Here is a 19719-nt window from a genome sequence, read left to right on the forward strand (position 1 = left end):
ACAAATTAACACCAGAGGCTCTTATACTTCAGATTTCTTTCCAAACTGCAGCTTCACAGTCTTGCTTGACATTTCTTTAACTCTGCATTTTACTGTCTGCCATTGTTAAATTTCAAAAATAGTGCTTTTTCCTCCCTTTCTGAATCTCAGTTTTGTCTTGACATTTTGTACTTCTCTTGATCTGGTACATTGCCACTGTTGTTTTGACACATCAGGTATACAATACCTCCTGAAACAGTGGAACTTCTGTGCTCCTGCAGCAATAATTTGCCTTTATGGCAATGGATTATATTGGCACTGCAATGCTTGATACAGTGTGTGATCCATTAGTGTTTTATGCACTGTTGTTAAAGCATCACATTTACGTTTATAAGTGTTAACTCAAATGACCTTACATTTCAGGAGTTATTGACTTTGCAAAATTGTAGCGCCCATTAGGTGCATCAAAGTACCCCCCTTAAAAGAAGTAAATGAGTGCTAAATGCAACTGCTATAATTCCTTTTTTCTGATTTTTTAATTAAAGGTAAGGAGGAAGGAAAAAAAAAAAAAAAGAGAATCAGCCCATTTTTCTGCTCCATTGCCCATGACAATGTCCTCTGCTTAAAAAACAGCAACATGTTACAGAAAGCAAAGCTCTCACTACACTAAGCTATTTCATTGTCAAGCAAATAATAGCCTTTTAGCAGGTCTTCATGTGATTGGACAAGGTGTAATGGGCTTAGTCTAAAAGAGAGTAGATTCAGACTAAATATAAATATAAAAATTTTTGTGATGAGGGTGGTGAAACAGTGGAAGGGGTGCCCAGAGTGATGGTAGGTGCTCCATCCCTAGAAACACTAAAACAGATTGGGTAAGACTAGCACCTTGGTTGAGTTGAAGATGTCCCTTCTCATTTCAAGGGGGGGTTGGACTGAATGACCTTTAAAGGTCTGTGTCAACCCAAACTGTTCTATAATTTTATTATTATAGACTTTAAAATGGTGTGGGGGGGATCTATTACATAACCCTGATTATTACCTTGACAAGCATTAATGTAACTAGCTGGGAAGACATGGTACTAGTTCTCCTTTGATTTTAAAACCCTGTTTAAATAGAAGTCATAGAACTATAAAATAGTTGTGTATTCAGGAAAAAAAAATAAAGAAAAAGAAAAAGAAGAGAGACAGGAGAGAAATGTTCTCACAACACCAGCAACACTTGAGCAAGGTCAGTCAAACACTGTTAATTCATGTAGAAGAAAAAGCAAGCATGGTCCGTTCAAAATCAATAGCACAACTGAGTACAAATGATGCAGTCAGTCTTTTGCAGATTATCTTCATTCAAAGTCAATGATACCAAGTCTTTTGCCCTGAAGAAATGTTTTCAATCCTGAAAATTTTTGCAGACCGCTCTGCATCAAAAGTGATTGAAAAAACTGTGTAGTGTTGCTCTGATGTACCATCAGCCTCAGCATGGAATTGCACCAGTAAACTGGTGAAAGATAAAAATTATTTTTCACTAATGACTTTGTTGGCAAACATTTGAATTTCTTTCCTTTCTTGACCAGTTATCCATAGTAACATTAATATTCAGTAGCAATGCATATTGCTTTTCTTTAAATAGTCACAACTTATTTCAGTTAATTATCCTAAGTATTATGACAGCTTTGATCCCTCAGCTCACAGAAAAGACAGAACATAAAATTTTATCAAGTTGTGTATTCAGACTTTGTTTATGCCACTGCCTGTGGTTAAAGAAGCGGCACTGCTCTATTGAGAGTTTCCTTTCCAATTTCAGTCACTACACATATTTTCTATCAGAATGCAGTACTCACAGACACCGGAGAGGCTATTCAAACACAATAAAAATGAAAAAAGCACAAATGTTGTTATGGAAGCACTTGACAATATCTCCCAATATAACATTTTATTGTAATGTACAGAAACCCTCCAGTACTGTGTCAATGACTGTCATTTCCAATATGCTACCTAGCATCAGTGCTGTCAGTTCTAGTGATTTTGTCAAGTGTTTCATGGTAATTGGTGTGTTTCCATAAGCGTCACATCCTGGAGCAAAGGTATGGAGGAAAAAGAAAATGTGTGATCCAAGCAATTCTTAAACTTCCAAAACTGAAAGGGAGGAAATGAGGGAGGGAGGGAGGAAGGAATTGTGAGTCCCTTCAAAATATAATATTTTAAATTAAAGAAGGAGGAAAATTTAAAATACATTGAGTATTTCATAAATATTTTTTGACTACGCATACAAATAAACATTATTGTTTTTTAAACAATCAGTTTCTCATATAAATCTTTGATTTATTATAATTTTTTTACTGAAAATAAGAATAAAATATATTTCAGGGAACTACGTCCTTCTAAACATCTCTTTTTTTTTCCCCTCTAGAAATATTACCAAGCTAATGAACAAGCCACATACTTCTAATGACTTTTTAGAAGTCCTCTTCGTTCAAGTCCTCACTTCACTGCTTGTTATACCCAGCTTAGACAAAAGATATTAAAGACTGCTGAGAGCTAAGGATTAGTTTTGCATAAAAGTGGTAGATGAGCATCAGATATTTACATCTATCATTTAAATCAGAGTTCCTGGTCCCTGAGAGCTTGCAATTTGACACAAACAAATTACAAACTAATATAAACCAATTTTATTGGTGAGATTTTCTGCATGGTTAGCTTGAAAAGTAAAACACATAATGTAGGGATCCACTGGTCTTTGATCTCTCTCTCTTTTTTTTTTTCAGTTTTTTAAAATAAACTATTCTCTGCCAACAATCACTGTGCTACTTTAATTGTCACTGGTTCAATAGTATGCAGTTGGCTTCAAAATGTATTACGTTCTTTTAAAATAGTTTCCTAACTCATGTAATAATCATCTTTGGTTTGCAATTCATCAAGTTGCATTTTAAAATGTCACTTTCAATGAATGTAACACACATTCATTGAAGAGAGGCTTGCCTCTCTCTTGCTCCTTTACCACCATGGTAAAGGTATTACACCTTGCTACTCTTCCTTGTAAGTATATGAAATATTCATCCACATATTCTCTTATTTTTCAGTTTCCAACTCCCTCTGAACCACTCTCTCACAGAACTAAATTGCTTAATTCATCTATCAACCATATATAATATTTCCCATTCCCTCATCTTTCCCCCAGTGCTCTTACTCCCCAGATTCCTTGCCTGTTCCTACCCAGTAACTGCTGGCCTACACCGTTTTTATCTGAGCTTCATACAGAAAAGGAGGAGATGAAACCACTTACACTAATGACAGTCATCTTGATATCATCAGAAATAAAATCATGTTATGCATACACTGCATATGATACAGAAAAAATGTCCAAATTATTGCAAAAAGGAGCAATCAAGTGGTCTTGGAATATTCAAAGGGCAACAGAAAATAAATAACAAGAGAAAATTCTTTTCTGCTACTACAAATACATAAAACATTTCTGTAATGAACGTTTTACAAAGAAAATATTCTTATAGCCAAAACTACTTACAGATGTAAGTACAGATGCAGAAGTTGATGTTTTATTGAATCTTGAATGGTCACATCTTTCCAGAAGGTTTGCCTTGTTTAAAGATTGTAATGGTTTTGGTTTGCTAACTTGAGATTTTCTGGCTAATGTACTTGAGCATGGGTTTAACACTGGCCAATTACTAGTGCACTCACTAGAATGTACTTACTCAATTTCTGTGAGGTAGGATTAGCAGAAAGGCAAAGCAGGCTCCAAACTTTAAAAGGGTATAAAGAAAAAATTATTAACAGTAACTAAAAGAAACAGTAATAAGAATCAGAACAAAACCTTCAGGACACTTCTCCTCTCCCTACAACCTTTTCGTTCCCACTGACAATGTAATGAAACAAACTTAAAATTTCAGTCAGTTTACAACCTCTAAAATAGTCTTCCTTCACTTCACTTAGGGAGAGAAGTGCCTCTTGTTAATGTTATGGAGACTTCTTCACAAGTTCTCTCGTGGCTCTCTCAAGAATAGCAGCTGCCCAGAGAAATCTGCAATTGTGAAGTTACTCCCATTTTCTACAGGCTTTTCCCACAGCTAGGTTTATGAGCCATGTCAACTTATGGGGTATTGTTTTAAAGATGAGCTATTCAAAGGCAAAAGTTCTCATTATCTATCTCTGAAATCATCTTCTTCTTAGGAGTACGTGATCTTTATCACTCTTCTCTGCTTCCCTGTTCAAACTTGTCATAAAGCCACAGCTACTTTAACATCTGCTTACTTTAGCATGGAAGCCTTTGCTCAATCACTACAATTTAAACACTTTCATCTCCCCATATCTTCATGCATTATAGGGAAAAAAAGAGTCTTTCTCTACAGCTTTACAAGAAGATTTCAGCCTCAAGATCAAAGCATCTCCTCATCCCTCCCATCTGAGACTTGACTCTTTTTAAACTAACTTCTATGTCTTCATGTTGCTTCTTTACATGCATACAGTTTGTTCTTTCCTCTCACTCGAGAGAAAACTGAAGCACTAAAAGAGTTAATATCTCACCCAGAGCCTATAGATGGTCACCTGACCCCATCCAGGCTCAGCAGCTTACAGCAGGAACTGCAGCTGGGAGAAAGCGTGGAGAAGATCTCAACAGCCATGACAGAACTTAGCAGCAGCACGCCGGGAGGAAAGGAGGGAAGGTGGCTTCTCCTTCCCCCTGCCCAGTAGTTGCGGGAGAACCTCCACAGTGGTAGGATCTTGGATGGTGGGCCCGGTGGGTGCCCACGACAGGAGCTGCCCAGCGGAGCCCCTGTTATCTCCTTGCCAAACAGAAAAGAAAAAGAGAGTTGCCAAGTTTCTCTCATCTTTAACATGTGTTTTTCACAGAAGTGTGTCAAAAGCTTTGCATCAGTTCCACGAATGCCTCCCATGCAAAGCCACCACAAAGATTTTAAAGCCAAATGTTTATTCCATCTTATTTAAATAAAATACTTATAAGGCATCTACAAAGCCACAATTCTGAGAATGTTGTCTAATTATTACATGGCATGCTTGATGGCTCAAATGTCTAAATTCCTAGCTTAATATTAAGTACCAGAAGCTTAGGAACATACTTAAGTACTTCTCTAAATTACAACATTTTTTTCAGATAATCAGCAAATTATACTAGTCTAGGGTAAAACATGAAATATTATCATGTTCCTGTGATTAGAGGCAGAGTATAAGAAATTACCTCCAAGTCTTTAATGCAATATATTTCTCAGAATTACTTAGAGAAGATTAGTTCCATTTTACAAATTCTCATTACTTATCTAGTATAGTTCATGTTTTTAATCTGATTTTAAGGTGAAATTACTTTTTATTCATTACAGAGCTACTGGTTTTAATTTTTTAAACAACATTAATACTAACTATTTTCTGTAAGAGAAACTTCCATATTTCTAAGTAGTCATTTTGGAATACATGTTTCTACAGTCTATTGAAAAGCTGCAGAGTAAGTATTTGGCTTCTCTTCACACAAAATCAGTGGGATGTACAATTGTACTAGTATGTCAATACATGAGTTGTTATTTTATAGAAGTTATGTATTAATAAGAACAGATAAATTTCTACTTTTGTGGCAAAAAGCTTGGTTGTATTAGCATTGTGTGCTTTTTTCCTATTCACCCATATTATCTGAACTAGATTAAGTGCTGCAGTGCTTGGGCCATTTTCTTATTACTCCGAAAACAACTGTTAAAGAACATCCCCTTCTTTGGCTTTCCAGGAGATAGACCCCAGTCTTTCTGGCTCCCTGTCTTGCCCCTTTCACTGAATTGAAGAAACCAGTGTCTCAAACTATGCTTCTTCTCAGCCCTCCTACTCATCTGGTCTGGGTTTCTATTCATGCAGACAGCAGAATTAGCAACATATTTTTCAGAACCTGATATAAAGCATGAATAATTTAGGATTTGACAGGTTACTCAGACATAATTCACTGCAATGCTTAATGACTTTTTTTATAAGATCATAGTATGTTAGCTATCCAGCAATACATCAGGCACCCAAGCATTTAAATCCATTTAGAGTAAATCACAGTAAAAATATTATATGCAGCAACATTAACTAGATTATAGAATATTTTAAAAATATTTTACATGTAACCTATATTCTACAACTCTCTTTTATGTCCATGCATTATAGCAGATTACCAAGAGAAGTTCTGGAGTGGCCCTTCCTGGAGATATTCAAGAATATGTGGACATAGTCCTGTGCCATGTGCTCTAGGATGACTGTGCTTGCATAGGGAGGTTGGACCACATCACCCACTGTGGTCCCTTCCAGCCTGACCCATCCTGTGGTTCCATGATTCTGTGCTATTAAATAAAGAATCCAATCAAAAGCTTATATTAGTTCTAGGCTTATTGTGCTAAGTTAGTGGTTCATGTCAGTTAGGAGAAATGAATCTATTTTCTTCCTGCCCCCTTCTAAAAGAAATTAACTTCTTAATGATGTTTATCAGTTTCCATAGGAAAATATCAGCAAAGTGTTTATAGCTGTGATAAATTGTCAGACTTACTACAGAGTTGTATTCAGTTGGTGGAGAATTGTTGAGGCTGGTTGAAGAAAATATGAGCTGGGCTTCTTGCTGATCTTGCACCTGCTGGAGCAAGGCTGACACCTGAAGGGTGTCTGGGGTGAAGCAGAGACCTCAAAACCCAATGATGAGCCATCAGACTCTCTCCTCCTTTGCCATGCATAACAAGCCTTGCTCTGAATTTGGTTCTTCAAGGAGATGAGTACAAAGACTCTCTGGCAAAGGTCAGACAGCCTTTAAGGTCACATTGGTGGGTGGAAGAGGACAAAGTGTTTATTTGACTTTTGTGTTTATTTGACTTTTGTATCAACTATAAATTTCCACCAAAATCACCACAACTCTCATTAAGCCCCAACAACATATTAACTTTCACATCTCTAAGAATGCAAATGAGGTGAAATCAGAAACTAAGTCCAGATGCAACAAGCACCTCTGATTTCTAAGGAGCAGCTGAAATGAAAGGAGCTTTATCTTCTGTCAAATTTGTGTACCGTTAATGCAGCCCTGGTGAACAGAACTGTCTAATTCCTATAATAGCAGGAATACTTATCTGTTTCCCTCAAAAACACTATTTGAAAACACATGTGTGGGAAGTCCTCATTGTTACTTGTACTTAAACGTGATAATATTTATTTCTATCTAGAATTGTTTTTGATTAAGAGAAGCCATGCTTCATTTCAGTCTAGCTCCTTGCACAGACACTTATCTGTTTGCCTCAAAAACACTATTTGAAAACACATGCGTGGGAATATATTAAGTACATTGTTACTTGTACTTAAACATGATAATATTTTATTCCTATCTAGAATTGGTTTTGATTAAGAGAAGCCATGCTTCATTTCAGTCTAGCTCCTTGCACAGAAACTGTAAGTGTGGCAGAATCATGATTTAATGAACAAGATTCCAATTCACACTATAGTCATATGAGAGTGCCAGTCAGGCATGTAGTGTGGATAAATTCAGACTTAGTTGCTTTCCAAAGTGATTAAGGAAATTGGCAAAAAATATATACCAAATCTAAAGAGAATCAGGAAAAACAAGTCTTCAGTCTTCTGGCACAATGAAATTTCCTCCTCACCTCTGGAAAAACAGGAAATGAAAACATAGTAAAAGTTTTAAATATCATCCTGCTCAGCCTGAACATAAATATGAATTCTTCTGGTGAGAGAAATTTGTTGTTCAATAACTTACTGCACTGTCAAAAAAAAGATTTTCCTTTCAACTAACAGTATTCCAAAAACTTATTTCAGGGGAAGAAGGTATACAGAGCAGACTTATTTCCAACCAGTAGTAGGTGTGAGTTCATAAATGCCTTGTCTCACTTTCTGCTAATTATGGCCAAACGTTTATCTGTTAAAAACAAAAACAAAAACAAAAACAAACAAACAAACAAAAAAAACCCAAACAAACAAAAAAAACCCACATGTTTTTACAAAAAAAAACCCAAAACCCCAAATAAACTAAGAACAACCACCAACCAACCAACCAAGACACAAAAAAAACACCAAACCAAAACAAGTTAAACAAAACAAAAGAAAAAAAATGAACAGAGAAACAACAAACAAAAAAAAAAGCCCAAACAAAATTGATTTTTGGAATCAAGCAGCTTCTCTGCAAATTTCTATCACATATTGCTGCTCCACTGAGTGCAGAAATAAATAAAGCCTTGGAAGATCTGGCTTAATATTCATATAAGTGTAATATTTCCAGGCTCTTCTTCAAGTTACCCTGTGACTTCCAGACCCTGATGAACTACTCTCAATGACTTCTCTGTCACTCAGAATGTCCATCTAGTCTAGGCAAGCAGCAACCAACCCCTGGATTCTACACCAATATCTGACAATATTTCTATGATGCTGGGTTTTAGCCAGCTCTGTTGCTGTTACATGTTAGACTTACACTGGAGGTACTGATTTCTTTCCTTTTCTTCACATCTGCTAAAAGACCTAGAGGAGCTCAGTTAATCGGTACACATATTCTTCTAAAAAATTCCATTGAAATTAGCCCAAGAGAATCAAAATATATAGGGAGCAATTATAGGAATTATAATTTTTCTAAGTCTCACATTCCTAAGAAATAAACTTTCTTTCACAAATGAGATTGCATGCTCGACAATTGCCTAAACAGTATAGTGTCTGATTTCCTGCTAGTACGCTACTACCAGGCACAGAAGTTTGAATTGAGAGGGCTCAGAGTTCATTTCATTTCCATATTCAAAGATTAATTAAATTTAGTCACTAAATCTTCAGAAAAGGAACATGAAGACAGTTTTCTGCATATTTAAAGCCTCCAGGGAGGGCAGACAGAAGTATAGATTTTTCCTGTTTTACTGGACTAATTCCTAAAGGATAATTACTAATATTACATCCACCACTGTGTGCAGTGACAATCTACTTTTAAAAAGAGCTACTTGAACATTTCTGTGCCTAAAGAAAAAGTAGCAAGTTTTAAAATTAGTAGCATAGTCTACCGAGACTCAAGTGACAGATTCAAACCTTGAGAATGTCATGCACAGTTACACTGTGACAGTGCAAGATACTTTCACTGGCAGAAAGTGAAACAGGGCAGCCTCCTGTCAGAGAGGAAAGAGAAAATTTGTTCTAAAAGTCACAAGGGAATCAGAGTAACAAAGCAGCAATGGGAACACTGCACAGGTAATAAAAATCTGGTTCAGGGGAAGAAGTGATGTGAAGGAAGGGACATAATATATGTACTGCATGTACATGCAGGAACACCAAAGTAATTATACAGCACAATATCTATACAATTTTCTCTTTTTTTTTTTTTTTTTTTTTTTTTTTTTTTTTTTTTTTTTTTTTTGGTCAATTTTTTTACTTTGAAATAAACCTACAGAATAAATTACCTTTCCAATTTGTTTTAAAACATTGCTGAGCAGAAGAACCTCTCCACCAGTTTCCTATAGTATAGGTGTGTTGGTTTTGCATGGCCTGGTTTTTGATAGTGGAGGGCCACAAAGATGGCTTTTGTGAGTAGCGGCTGGAAGCTTCTACCATGTCCAGCAGAGCCTGTCCCTTATGGCTCTGAAGATGGACAAACTGCTAGCCAAGGCTGGGCCAATTAGAGAGGTTGGTAGCACCTTTGTGATAACATCTTTAAGAAGAAAATCAAAACAAAGGGGGACACATTTTTTTCTGGTCAGAGAAGAGGAAGTGAGAGAGAATATGTGAGGGAAACCACATGGAGACACCAAGGTCAGTGGAGAAGGAGAGGGAGGAGGTGCTCCAGGCACGAGAGCTGAGATTCCTCTGCAGGCTGTGGTGACACTGTGGTGGAACAGCTGTGCCCTTGCAGCCCGTAGGGATCCATAGGGAATGCAGAGATCCACCCGCAGCCCATGGGGAGGTGCCCATGCCGGAGCAGGTGGATGCTTGGAGGAGGCTGTGATCCACTGGGAGACCCAGTGGAGAGAGGGGGCCCTGTTTCCAGGCTGGAGCAGCCTGGCCTTGGAGGACTGCACCCCATGGAATGAGAGAGACCCACGTTGCAGCAGTTTTGGGAGGACCGTTTGCCCTTGGGAGTGGCTCATGTTGCAGCAGTTTTGCCAGGACAGCTGCTTGTGAGATTGGAGCCATGCTGGAGAAGTTCACAGAGAACTGTCCTTGATGGGAGGAACCCCACAGTCTCACTGCTGCACAGGGGAAGGACTCCTCTCCCTGTGCAGCAGAAGAAAACCCCAGGTGATGAACTGACCAAACCTCCATGCCCTATCTCCCTGCAGTGTCAGTGGGAAGGAGGGAGGGGCTGGGGGAAGAAAAAGTGTTTCAAGGGCTTATTTTACTTCTCATTATCCTCCTCTCTTTTTGTCACTAATAAATTCACTTTGTACCTCTAAGCTGAGACTTTTTGTTTTGCCCTTGGAGTGTTTTCTCCTGGTTCTTATCTCAGCTTGTGAACCCCCCTCCTCTCCTCAGCTGTGGCAGCAGGGGGGTGGGGGGGGTGAGTTGCTTTCAGGGTGCCTGGCATTTGGCCACTGTCAAACCATGACAACGGGCCATAGCATTATTCTTTCATAGTATTTCGATGATCAGAACCAGTTTTTGTAACTCAGTGAGCCTTTAAGCAATATTCAAATAACTCACTGCTGAAATGCAACAAGCACAGCAGGGCACCTGCTCCTCCTGTTGACAATCCTTTTTTACCAACATTTTGAGTTATGGTGTCTGCTAAAATGAAAGAGCACAAATCCTACCAGGTAACCAAACAGTGAAATATGCCAAAAAGTTTTTCATTGCTAACAATGGTAACAAATATTCAAGCCATTTAGAAATATTTCAGAATATGACCTTCTATATATGTGCCTACTTTATACCTGTTATATAGTAAGATGGGTGTCCAAAGCCAAAAGGGAGCTCTGATTGTGCCCACTTTATACTTGTTATATAGTAAGATGGGTGTCCAAAGCCAAAAGGGAGCTCTGATTTGACAGCCAGATGTGATGAGATATGTTTCATCACATATGTACGTGATGAAACATTATTTACCAAGATGCACAACTAAATATACATGGTCAGTACACATTTCACTAAACACTACTTTGCAATATAGGTTCTTACAATTTTTCTGTGATAATAGTTGATCCACATTGACACTGGAAAATCCTACTAAGCCTCTTGTAATTTTTGCAGGCCTTAGAGAAGTTCTACACACCCAGAATCAGAAAGCTTTACCACCACTAAATAATGAAAACATAATTACTAAGTGAATGTAAATAAGTCATTTTTCTTGCAAAAAGACACAGAGATGAATGTCTTTGATTCCACACATGCTGGAGCAGTTAGACATTTTCAGATTATAATGCACTACAAAAATATATTCTGACTCTAGTACATGGGTAAACAGACATGAAACAATTCATTTTTGTGACATCTATTTTTTAACTTGCCTATTTTTCCTGTTGTTTTACTTCAGATTTTGGTAGTGTCTCTTTTATATTGTTATTATTTCTTTTACGTTAGTCCTTTCAGAATAAGTCTTAATCAGAAAGAGAACAAAAAAAATGTTTATTTTGATAATAGCAATGTAACTATTTTAATGACAATTAGTCCTTTGAGAATAAGTCTTAATCAGAAAGAGAAAAAAAGAAAAAAATGTTTATTTTGATAATAGCAATGTAAGTATTTTAATGACAAGATTATTTATTCTTTGAATCTTACATGAAAATTGTATTGGAGAAATAGTAAAAATTTCCTTCTTACCGAGTACCATGTGATTGCAAAATAATGGCTTATTACTGTATTTTGTAAACTAGTTTACTAAGATTTTTCCCCACCTACCCTTTTTTAAAATTAAAATATCTGCAATAAAATGTCTACATTTACAGATCCATTGGAAATATTTGACCTTATGTATATGCAAACTGAAATCTGCAGCCACTGAAATCATTTTATATTTATAAAATTCCTTACTGCTAAGAAGGGCTGTAAGTCCTTGCAAGCTATACATAAACTAATACATCATCAGTGACATTCAAGCTCCTCCAAACAGCCTGAGCATTAGTTGATGCATAGAAAAATATGTACAGTTGGAGACATTAGAGAGTTATGGCCAAGGACTGTGGGACACACACAGTGAGTGGTCCCATTAAACACTATGGGCCCTTTGGCATCTGGAAAGAATTTGTTTGTCAAGGTCTGACAATGCACCACACTGTATTAGTTCCCAAGATCAATGGTAGTGTCTGTTCACGATTTCAGCAGAGCTGATTGAGACATTCTGGGAAAGCAGTATAGCTCGCAAGATGTTGAGACAAGTGAAGCATAGATTAATAGAGTAAGGGTGAAAAACGTGCTGATATATGTGTCAATTTAAATGGATCAATCTGTCAGGCTCTGGAGACAAAGAGACAGCTTCAGTCATTGCTGGTGTTATAGAACAATAGATGAAAACTTCTATACCACTAGAAGTTCCTGAGCCAGTACTGACAAAAAATATGAAGAGATTATGAAAAATTATTTGCTACAGCTGTATTTGAAGGGAAGCTAAAAACAGATGAATTGGGATATCATAAGCATTCAAAACTTTCAAACCCAAGACACCAATTTAAATGCCTAAGTAACACCATTTACACTGAAATTTTTCTCAAAAGCATTAGTACTTGTAAGATATACGTCTCTGTGCAGGCCACCAACAAACATGCTCATGTTACTTAAAGGATAAGGTAAATTATATTGATGGAGGTTACACTTCAGTTTGTTTCACTACTCAAAATGTGACCTGCATTTACCTTGAAATGCCCTCCAACAGTATTTACAAAACATTGTAGGAGCTGCGCCCAACTTGGTCAGTTCCAGCATTTAAAATGTACTTAATTGGTGCATCTTATTCTGCACTGTCCACCTCTGTTCCCTGAACAAACATTTTCAAGATATTCATCAGCAGGAGTTGCTCTTGTGTCTTTGAGGAACATAGTTCCATCAAATCTAGTGAAGCAAACAGGATCTGTTGTTCCTGGGAGTGGTAAGCCACAGTTCTGCTCCATCTCCATTCCTCATACCTCATGGTATACTTCCACCACTTTGTGCTTAAGCCTGTGCCCTTATCAAAGCCATCTATAAGGAAATTCTATTCATTAAGATGAGATAAAGTTAGGTGGTCCACAAAAAGAAAAATTGCCAATTAAGTGAGTTATCCACTCTAAACACTTAAAGTGTTTGGTAAACAACAAACTGGGAAGACTCCCCAACATCGGATGGAGAGAGGAAGAAAGAATTGCAAGATTATTTGTCAAAGTAATGTGCGCAAAGAGTTTAGCACAAAGTGGACAGGCAACTGAGATCCAGAAAACTCCAGACCAGTACAATGAAGAGTAAGGATTTCATGGTCAGAAGCAGGGAATAAAAAGCAAAGATGCAGGGAAAGACTATGGAAACAAGCTGGCAGAAAGGCTAGCATACTTCAGAAACTGCAAAATCATAGAATGACTCACAGATAAATCCAAGACCATTCTGCCCACCTCCACACTAGCCAGGCACAAGTCAGATTCACTCCAAAAGCTGCTTCATCATTTTATCCTCCCCACCAGGATTTTCAGCTCCACTACAGTGTAGCTGTAACTGATGCAGCTTTCCTTTAAGAGCTAGCTTGCATCACTTAGCTTGAAGTACAATCAGAAAACTCTTACCCATCTTGGAAACGCTTTGCTAGGTACACTTTTGAATGCCTCTGGCAAAGAAATTTAACATTCAGAGGATATTAAGCAGGAAAAATCCCTGTGTCACCCCATGGATAAAGCTGAAGAAAATATGGCCTGAAAAATCTTTTCTTCATGAGACTTCGATGTCTACATTAGGCACACAGAGTGAAGCCAATTAATTCACTGTCACACTTTTTGTTGGAGACTGAAGACTTAAAAAAAAATACAAAGGGAAAACAAAAGCACGAGTATTCTTGAATTAGTTTCATTGTTACTCAGTTTAATAATCTTTTGTGTTTTGTGCTGAAGCCAGTGCTATGCATACTGCTAATACATTTACAGGACTAGGCCCTTTAGACAGCTTGATATCAACAATTACAAAATAGTGAAAACTTAAGCACATTGAGTCCTTCTACTGTTCATGTATAGAACTGCTCCCACCAAGGCCATGATCTTTAAATACCTCTTTTCTGTCCAAATATTTTCCAGTTTTATAGAGAAAACATATTCATTCAAGTATTTTTTATTAAAATGTACTAAAGATACATATTTATTTTATTCCTTATTTGCTTCTTTAATAAATTTCAACCTTTATGAAAATCAACTCTTTGTATTATTCTATTCTACCGGCACATTGATTCTAACTGAGAAACACTTGCACTTTTAGGAGTTACCCACACAAAGTTAACCTGAGTAGTGTCAGACCTGTGGTATGCTGCCTGTGCAGCATGGCTTTGGACTCTGTGATGGTGCACAATCCTTGTCTGCAGGACAGAGCTGGCCAGCTCATTTTACACAAGGGGCCTGAAGGCACATCCCACTTGGAATCCACAATTATCCTGCCTGACTGGTATTGTCTTTATCTAACTGTGCAGCAAGGAGTCCTGTGTAGAAAAAGACCTGTTTTCTTGTGATCTTGTTCTCAGGATAGCTCAGGTGACTAAAATGATCAGTTTCTCTCCCTGGAAAACACCTGCTCTTCAAACCACTGTGGGAAAAATCCATTTAGGCTCCAAATGATGCTGCATCAATGTGGGGTGCCCAGCATCTGAAAAGATGAAACACTTTCTGTCTGTATTTCTCTTCTCATTCTTTCTTATTAAAGCAGTTAAATTATTAAGTCATTTGTCATTAGGCTTTCCTTACTGAGATATAGAAAGAGCCCTGCACCAGCACTCTTGCTCACTCATTTTCAGCACCAGCACTGCCACCACGCCCTGCTGCAGTGACACTCACCTCGTGACTCATCTCTGGAGTTTTAAACCTATATTGTTTTACAAGCAGTTTAAAAGTAATGCAAAGAAGTGAAGAAGAAAGACTTCTATTTTGCACACTTGGCAGAATAGAAGTGGTTTCTCCCAGAAAGTTGCTGGTATAAAAGAGAGGCACAATGCCCCTAATAATATCCTCATAGCTGAGTTTTTATCTCTGTCATCCAAGGAAGTTTGTGGAAACATTGCAGATTGTAAACTTTGTGTTGTCTTTACTTGTTGGTATTAGGCAACTATATATAGTCAAAAACTGTGATGATAGTGATAGCTTGATGTCTGGAAATTGTCTTACTGTGGAACATTTCAGCATTTTTTTTGAGACAGAACAAACACACTGCAAAATTATGATCTTCAGTATTTTGTCAGGTCAGAAGAGATATTTAAGTGCCCAACATAATTCACAGAAACAAAAGATGTTAGCATGTTCCCAGGTTATAAACTTCATTAGTTAACTTTCATTTAGTGACTAGTGTCATCTATTCTCCAGCTGTCTTGCTAAAAATCTTTAAGAATAAAATGCCACAAGATTTAAAAGATTCAGGTTAGTGACATCTCATGTTATTTTAAAAACTTCTGCAACAACTTTTTTTTTTTGGTGTATATATGTGTTTAACAAGAAGGAAGTTACAGATCCATGTGATGGAAGCTTTTAGAAGACTGACAAATCCTATCAATTTTACATTTACAATAGAGAATTACTATATAAATTTATTATCAACACACTTCATCGTAATGTTTGTTTCTTATATATTGTCAACACTTTCTCTACAAAACTGTTTGTCTTTGACACCTAGAATATAAATTAGCTGTGAGGATGCAAAGACCACAGAGCTGACGCTGTATAGTTAGCAATGACAGATGCTGTCTTGGGTGGCCTCAACCACAGAAGTCGAGGTGATCAAACTTGAGAGCTTTTCAGCAAAAGAAGTTTGAACCGAAACAGGCTTGTCTTCTTTTTTCTTCATTCCCATGTACAATGTTTTTGTGCTGCTTACCCACCCCTCTCCCAGACAGGCTTCCAATGCTGCTTATCTTGTTTGTAGTTTTGCCAACATTCTTATTTTTATATTCAGCAAAATATTCTTCCCATTTCACTTGTGTTTATCTTGTTATCTATTTACTGATTTTTTTTTTCATTGTTTCCTGCACTTTACTCATGTTCAGATGCAGCAATATAGCATATTCTTTTCCCCTTTCAAGGCCATATTGCTAATATTTATGTAAAATACATATACATTAGCATGCTTATGTCATTACAACAGACAGTAGAAACCCTAAGCTTTGTTCTCCATTTTATTTATTTGGAAACAATTAAGAATTGCAATTCCAGTTTGTGAGGAGGCAAAAATTCATGTGAACATATCCTCCCTTTTATGTGCAGTAGGTGACAGGCACAATTAGCCTGTTTTTTTCTGTTTTATAGCCCAGTTGAGTTCATCAATAGCTAAACAATTTTATTTTGAGCAGTAATCAAGTAACAGCTCTTCCCTGACTAGATTGTTATACTCCTAATACCAAATATAACATTTTGTGCAAGCAACTGGGAAGTGTAGATATTTTTTTTTCATTCTGTATGAGTTTGAGTTTCACTGAAAAGGCTGAGCATTCAAAACCTTTCTGTGAGCTATGAGGAAAAAGATTTGTACCACTGACATGTTACAGATAATTTGGTAAGTTTGTTCTTGTGATTATAAAAAGGAGATTTGTAAGCTAATAAGTCATAAGTTCTTTAAACTGAAAAGCCATCTTAGCTTTCTGGAAAGGATGATGTCTAAGTTCTAAACAGAAATAGATACTGGGGTGAGAAGTGGAGCTGTAGAATGGGGAGAGTAAGAAGAACAACTTGTCTTTTCAAAGAGGGATTAAATAGCATCCTTAAGTTGATTTTCCCTACGCATTAGGTCATTGTGAATTAATGATGAAGAAAATCAGAACAGTACTTTTGCTCCCTCCCCTGTTCAGTTAGTAGAGAGAGATTAACTTCTTATCAAATGTATGAAAAGTGAATACATAGGGTTTTTACATGCAATGTTAGTTTAAATAAATTCACATAATTTGTCAGACTCAAGAGTGACCTTATCTGATAAACTCATTTATACTGCATCCAAACAATCATTTCTCCAGAGCACAAAAAAAAAGACCAAACTAAAAGGAAAACCGAGACATTTGTTAGAAGATGAAAATGTTGCTTAAGACTGCGCAAGTTCACTCACATATAGATGTGTCCTGATAATAAAGACATTTCTTTTAAAACTCTTATTTTAAAATATACATAGAAGAAGACCATCTCAGATAGTGGAGTGTTGCATTTGTCATAGAAACAAATGGAAATGAATGCTGGAGAAACACTTGTTCTGATATTTTTGAAATAGGAGGACACAGACAGAAAGCAAAAGGAGCAGCAAAATCTTAGAGTGCTTCTTGGCAGCCAAGTCATTAGATTTCAGGCAGACTCCATGGAGGATGTGCTGCAGAGGTAGCTGTCTCCAGGAATGTCTGAGAAGAGCGAGTGCATTCTCCTCCAAGGACCTGCCATTTCATAGCCTAAGCAACTAAGAAACTGACCACCAAGTCTGTAAATAAACATGAAGCCCAACATAGGAAGTGGAAAGTCCAAAATATTCAATAATAATGTTAAGACACCTGCATCTAGAAAGAGAAAGTATTCCTGAACAGAATCAATGACAGAGCAAGACCAAAGATGCTAAGTAGGATTTTATAAGCAAAATCAAGACCTTTCCTTATTTTAAAATTAGTTTTAGAATTCTCAGTTTAATATTAGCATAGCAAAATAGAATTTAAAAAATGTTCTATTATTTCAATCATAGCTACTGGAAAAGCACTGATAAAATACTACAAACAGTGATTTTAAGATATTGCAAATTTTGCATTCTTTTAATGGTCAGTGTTCATACAGTAGAGAGATACCAATAACTATCAAAGTTTATGCTAGCCCAATTTTGAAGACAAAGTCTATATTAAAAAAAAATCCACAACATTTCACTGTTAATCTTTGATTTTATATTACTGAGAATATCAAAACAGGAAACATTACTGCTGTCAATTCAATTGTTTGGTACATAGAATTAAACATGTACCTACTCAGAGCTCAGATTGAGATCTTGTCTGAAACAGCCTTTTTGTGCAGATTTAAACTCCTGCACTAAAGAATAAGAATATTTTTTGGAAAGTATTATTTTTTTCATTCCTTCATTACTTTTTTTTTTTTGTGGTGTGAGATATCAACTGAGTTTGAGAGAAGAACAGTGCTTTGTTGACATGTTTTTGTGCTGTGCTAATGACAAGCAAATTTGATTCTTTTGTCCCATGTAAAATCATCAGTGTGTGAAAGGTCTGTATCATGGAATTACCTTCACTTTTGCTCCTGGGTGCACTGTTGTAGAGAGCAGTGTTAGCTACATCGTGTCAGTGAGGCTGCAGCTCAGTATAAATATGTCTTTTCATTACTTGTCATGGAATCATGTAAACCAGGGAGATGAACAGAAGAAGGAAAAAGGTTTTTGACTCAGATAAAACTGAATACATTACTTAAGTAGTACAATGAAGCATGTATTTTATTTCATTGATCTAGACATTAGAAGCATGATTATTAAGGTGTCTGGCAGGAACTTAAGTTAACAACTGAAATCATTGTTATCTGTACAATGTCAGTGGATAAAAATAAATCTGTCTTAAATATTTCCAATAAATATATTCATAAAAGCTATATATTCAGACAGTTTCCAAACCAAAGATGGTGTTGTTATCCTCAGATGGCAACTAAGCACCACCTAGCCATTTGCATTTTTTCCCCTGGTGGTGTGGGGAAAAAAAATCTAAAGGGTAAGACAGAGTAAATTTGTGAGTTGAGATAAACATGGTTTGAGAGGGAAAGTAAAAACTGCACATAGAAGCAAAGCAAAACAAGGAATTTATTCACTGCTTCCCCTGGGCAAATAGGTGTTCACCCACTCCCAAGAAAGTAGGGCTCTGTCACACATAATAGCTCATTTGGAAGTCAGAGCCATCATTTCAAAGGTCCCCAGTTTTTGCCTTCTCTCCACAGCTTTTATTGTTGAATCAACATCATATGGTCTGGAATACCCCTTTGGTCAGTCAATACAGCTGTCCCAGCTGTGTCTCTTCCCAACTCTTTGTGTGTTCATCATGTGAGAAGCAGAACAAGCCTTGAATTTGGGTAAACAATGTTCATTAACAATGAAAACATCACTGTAGTAACAACACTCTCTTAAACACAAATCCAAGACTCAGTCCCATAGTGTAAAGAAAATTAACTCTACCCCAGCCAAAATAATAACAGATCAAGAGATCAAGAGAAGAGAAAGCTTATTTAAAGATGTATGGGAAACCAGTGTTGGAAAGAAAGAGATAAAACTGGAAGATTTTGTGAGGAGGAGGGAATAGTTTCATTCAATTGACCTTGCAACTGAGAATGCTAAAAAATTCCAGTGTGGGAAAACTCCATTTTTATACCTAATATTGTTCATCCTCTGCCTGCTTTGAGAAGTTGAATACTTGTGGAGAGATAACACATTCAAAGACACACACCTAGCACTCTTTTGTTAGAGTGAGGCAGGCAGCAGTGTCCCCTGCCCCCACCACCACCCCTGCCAGTTTTAACAGGGTGAGCTGACCCTAACAGAGCCCCTGGCCCCGTGTGTCTCTGCTGCCTGGTGTTATCAGCAAGGTCACGAAATAAATCTACTCTTTGCATTTTGGCTGTGGTTTCATGGTTGCCCTTGGTT

Source organism: Passer montanus, unplaced genomic scaffold, assembly GCF_014805655.1.
Source record: "Passer montanus isolate IOZ18808 unplaced genomic scaffold, ASM1480565v1 scaffold31, whole genome shotgun sequence".
In the NCBI taxonomy this organism is placed as follows: Eukaryota; Metazoa; Chordata; class Aves; order Passeriformes; family Passeridae; genus Passer; species Passer montanus.